The 5,430-nt window shown below is 41.2% G+C and overlaps 1 protein-coding gene across 1 annotated transcript in view; it reads right to left on the reverse strand.

Moving 5' to 3' along the window:
• The window catches only part of LOC106000620 (vomeronasal type-2 receptor 116-like), a 38,499-nt gene that overhangs the window by 14,512 nt on the left and 18,557 nt on the right, over positions 1–5,430 (reverse strand). The gene's annotated exons all lie outside the window — the stretch shown is intronic.

A 5,430-nucleotide genomic window follows, 5' to 3' on the forward strand; every position in this document is an offset into this window, starting at 1 on the left:
TACAGCCAATGAATGAATTGATTAAGCCTTCTTACAGTTTCATCTAACATGATCTGAAGAACATGTGGGGCTCTGACATCCTGCCCTTCATGCGATCTGGAAGTCGTGGAGCCTTTAAGAGGTAGATGTTAATTCTAGGAAATTAGGAAATGGGAATTAAATCCTGCATCCCATTCTTAAATTCAGGTGATGTGTTTTCTCACAGATGAGTAAGAGCATGAGAAGAAAATCACTCAGGGAAACTTCAAATCCACACTCTAAAGCATGGCTAATTGCTTTGAAAGTGCTGCTGTACCAGGGCCATTCACCTCTCACTTGGCTTCCCACCTGCCGTGATGTGGGTGAATTTTACTGGCACATGCTCCTTTCATTACATCCTGTCTCACCACAGACTCAAAAGCAACATCTGCCCCACCATGGTCCGAAATCTCCAGGCAGAAGCAAAGCAAGCCCTGTGGTATTCTTGTTTGATTCCCCCAGCTATTTTGTCATAATGCTGGAAAAATGATTCACAGGTATCATTCACCTTTTATGATATTCAATATGCAAACAGAGAACAACACATTGGTAATGAAATGTTCCCCTTTTCCCTCCATGAATCTGTTAGTAAGAAACTTCCAGAAACAGGAAGTGGTGAAATGTATACCACTGAGCCATAGTTTTGATGAACAAGCATTAAAACAAGATAAACTTACTGCATACTTATACATAGATCATGATATTATAGTTAAAATGACCAACTCTGCGGGAGAAATAAGGATGTGGTAACATGGTCAAAAGGATTGTACTCATAACCTGATTAGGGAATTGAAAGCTTTTTCTACAACTACCTCATAATAACAATGCACTAAAAAAGGAGATAATGAAAATTTATAAATGACCCACCTTGGTAATTCCTGTGGGTTACTCTATCAGATTTTCAAACAAAATCAGGTGTTGACCATGTGGCCTAGATGGAGTAAACTTGCTAACTTTCACCCTTTGTCCCAGACCTTCTGGAAAATTCCAAAAGCTCTTAATGTCATATTCTGCCTCCAATTTCCTTTCTTCATTCAAAACCACTTGGTCTCCAACAGGATTGGTAAATTGGAACTGCTTCAATAGGGAATGAAGCTAAAAGGGACACATTGCAGTATGGTGAACTGTTTCCCAGAGTTATCACAGAACCCCAGTACAATGGATGCACACAGATTAGCCTTCATTCCCACCACATGATTCACACACACCACAGGAATCTAATCAACTCTATCAAAGGCAGGCCCACAGTAGACTAACTTGTTAAGAAGTTCCTAAAACATTGTTATACAAGATGGATGGAGAAATTCAATTTCAAGGGAATGAAACTCCAGCCCCATCCAACCAAATAATGAATTATAATATGGCAGACCTCTATCACCTCTTTAAAATGAATTCCTATCACTTATTTTATGATTGTTATCAGATAGTCAGTCTGAAAAATAAATAAATAATAAACTAAGTAAAATCGCAAAATATTCTTGACAACTATGAAAGATTACCTTAATCAAGACTTAGTTCATTGTGTGTGTGTGTGTGTGTGTGTGTGTGTGTGTGTGCCTACCATGTGGCTCAACCTCAGAGCCAAGGCATTCAACTTAAGGTGTGTTTCTTTTTCTTTAAAAATAAGCATTCCATCCATTGAGCCACAATTCCACCTCTATCTATTTGGTGGTTAATTGTAGTCAGGAGTAAACCACAAGTGTGAGCCACTTGTGTCCAGACAATCTTAGGTTTTCAAGAACTGGTCACCCTTGATTTGTTATTTTAAAAAGGTATAAGGACAATGTGGATATATGCTATTGAAAAGGGGATGGTTTTTCCCCACAGAATGAGGATGGGGACAGAAGACACAGAACTTCCTTGTTACGGATGCAGTGATCTTCAAGACCTTCATATTCTATGGTCAATTCATGGTCACACCACAGGCGCAGTGTCTCTTTTATTTTCCAAAATGGAGCCAGATGACCTAGTACTGTCTGCTATGAAAACTTCAATAGAAAGGCTGCATGTATAGAGCAGATCACCCAAAAGCAAGGACATTATCTGTGAAGAGAGAAATGCCCTTGGTTGCCCATTGTGCACTGGTGGCTACAGACCTTTAAATTGTACCTCTGGAACTGTTTTAGGACAGAGAAGGAAGACACTGCTACAACCTCCCTCCTCCAATCTTGTGAACAACAGCAGGTATGAGATACAACCTCCTAATGAAGAGGGCATAAAAGTGGGTCAGGGTTTTTCTTAGAACCCTATGTCAGGCATGTCATGGTTAGACCAATAATCCAGAATAAACTAGAAGCACTGTTTGGTCATGGCACTCCAGCTTCCATTGGAATCTTTCAGGAGGTGTTGGAAGGTCTCTGAGGCAGAGCCAAATGCCATTTCCATCGGTTTCCATCATGGATGGAGTAGGCTGACACCTGTCTTCCTGCTTAGCCTTGTAAAACCACTGTTGCTGTGTGACTCTGTTAACACCTGGATCAGTCCTTGTCTTGTTGTGCAGTGAATCATCTCAGGGACCATTGTCCTAGAAGGACTGTGCTCAATATGGAATCAGGCCAAAATTTAGTTTGCTCTAGAAATCCGGTGTGCATTGGTATACAGCAGCAAAATCTGGAGTGTGGCCTCAGTGTATCCACATGACTGTTTGGGCTTTCTGGATGGGATATTAAGCCTGAGTGCATGGCAGTGTTCACTAAAATGGCCCTGTGGCTTTTTTTTTGGATGTGGGGCTTGAACTCTAGGCCTGGGATCTGACCCTGAATCCTTCAGGTCAAGGCTAGCTCTTTAACACTTGAGCCACACTTCCACCACCAGTTTTCTTACATTTTTGTGGAGATAAAATTCTCGCAGGCTTTTCTGCCTGGGCTGGCTTTCAACCCTAATCCTCCGATCTCAGCCTTCTAAGTAGCTAGGATTACAGGTGTCTGCCACCTGTGCAAAGCTTGTGGCTTCCTTGACACATCCTGTGACACATCCTGGTTCTCCATCCCATTAGTCATGGGTAGGACAGGAAGCAAGATGTTGATATTGTCACACAGCTTAGTGTGCCCCAGGCGATAGCACTAGACCTGTGCCATGACCCCATAGCCAGGACAGCCTCTGGCAGAGCTCTGGTATCTCCTCAGTACCTGGGAAAGTCATCTGCCACCAGAGAATCTCATTTCTACTGTAGCCACCACTAATTGCATATTGTTGGAGCAATCTTGGCCCATGAGCCCACCTCTATCACATACAACCTGGGAGGATCTTAGTGCTCACCCAGTGCTGTCTGTTCTTGATTGCAATAGACTAAGGATGCCGTACTGAGGCACAGTAGACTAGGGGGAAATGAGGCCTGGTTAATGCATGCCAGGAATTCAAGAACTCAAGCTTAAAGCTTGTCCATCTACTTCCCTAATAGTAAGGGAATGAAGTCATATAGGGGAAAATGGAGTAGCATAGATTAGGAGAAAATTAGATATGGTAAGCTACAGCAAATAGAGAGCTATTCATTCATCTACATCCCTTAAGATTATTATTGCTTTTTTATACAGAGATCATGTCATTCTAGTCAGAAACAAACAACTCTGGACGAGAAACTAGGATGCTTGACATTGTCAACAATCATTTTACTCACAGTACGATTTAGGGAATTGTAAGCTTTTTCTACAGCTACTCAACAATAATAAAATCTTCAAAAGGAAGATAGTGAAAAAAATGGAAAAGTCCCACCTTGGTAATAACCATGGGCCACTCTGTCAGAATTTCAAACAAAATCAACCACTGAACATGTGGCATTGATGGAGAAAACTTGCCAACTTTCAGCCTTTGTCCTAGACCTTCTGGAAAATTCCAAAAGCTCATAATGTCATACTCTGCCCCCAATTTCCTTTCCTCATTCAAAACCACTGGTTCTCTGACAAGATTGGTAAATTAGATCTGCTTCAAAAGGGTGCAGCTAAAAGACACACATTACCCTATGTTGAAGAGCTTCCCAGAGTGACCACAGTATCCCAATATCATGGACAGGTGCTGATTAGCTTTCATTCCCTCAACACAGTTCACACACATCATAGGAATCCAATCAAGTGGAACAGATGCAAGCCGGTAGAAGACTAAAGTGCTGGGGGGGCAGGGAAGGTGGTTCAGTGGTAGAGTGCTTGTCTTGCATTCATGAGGCCCGGGGTTCGATTCCTCAGCACCACATAAGCAAAAAGAAAAAAGCTGGAAGTTGCGCTGTGGCTCAAGTAGTAGAGCGCTAGCCTTGAGCTGAAGAGCTGAGGGACAGTGCCCAAGCCCAGAGTTCAGGCCCCACGACTGGACGGCAGAAAAAAAAAACAACTCCAGCTACATCTGCCTAAATAATGAATTATGATAAGACAGACCTCAACTGCCTCTCTCCAATGTACCATAAGCCATTACTTTATGAATGTGATCAGAGATTCAGTCTTAAAATAGATAAACAATAAACTAAGTAGAATCAGAATATTTAGGAATGATTATCTCAAGCAAGACTAAGTTTATTGTGTGTGCTTGTCATGGGGCTTGAAGTGAGGGCCTGGGTATTTGCTTTAATTTTATTCTTTCTCTAGGCTAGCACTTTTCCATAGGAGTCACAGCTGCACGTCTGGCTTTTTAGTGCTTAACTGGAGATAAGTGTAACACACTCTTCCATGTCTGGGGTGGCTTTGAACTGAAATCTTCAGATCCCAGTCTCCTAAGTACTTAGCCTGGAATGATCCACAGGTATGGGACAGTTGTGCCCAGATAATCTTAGGTTTTCAAGCAAGTAGTCCACCTTGACCTATTATTTTAATCAGTTACAAGGACATTTTGGATTTTTTTAAAATACGTTTTTTATTGTGAAAATACTGTTCAGAGGGGTTACAGTCACATGAGCAAGGTAATGAACATATTTCTTATCAAGAATTTTTGCCTCCTCCTTGGTTTTTTCCCCTACCATCCCTTCCCTCCCATCTCCACAACTATATCCCTCTCCACCCACCGCCCCCTAAATTATAAAGTTTGTTTTTCAACGTAGTGTCTTCTACATCTCATTGCTGCAAAAGGTCAACCTACATCCCTATTTAAACATTTTGTTCTTTTCCTTCCACTCCCTGAATTATACCAAGTTCAAATACAGTGAAAATAGGGGTTATACAGCAGGCAAGGAAAATAGAAAGCAACAAAAAATCACATGATACCTTATACATACATTAGAAACAATAGCAAGAAAGAAAAAAAAACCACTTGTGTCCCTATCTTGGAGTGCATTTTGCTTAACATCATCTTATCTGGTCATATGTACATAACTTTTGACTTTTTCTACTTGTCCCAGACATATACTAGTTATTGCAAATAAGGGAAACTATGGGACCTTTGTTTCTTTGGGCCTGGCTTACTTCAATTAATATAATTTTTCCAAGTCTTTCC

This window comes from Dipodomys ordii, unplaced genomic scaffold, assembly GCF_000151885.1.
Source record: "Dipodomys ordii isolate 6190 unplaced genomic scaffold, Dord_2.0 Scaffold230, whole genome shotgun sequence".
Classification (NCBI taxonomy): Eukaryota; Metazoa; Chordata; class Mammalia; order Rodentia; family Heteromyidae; genus Dipodomys; species Dipodomys ordii.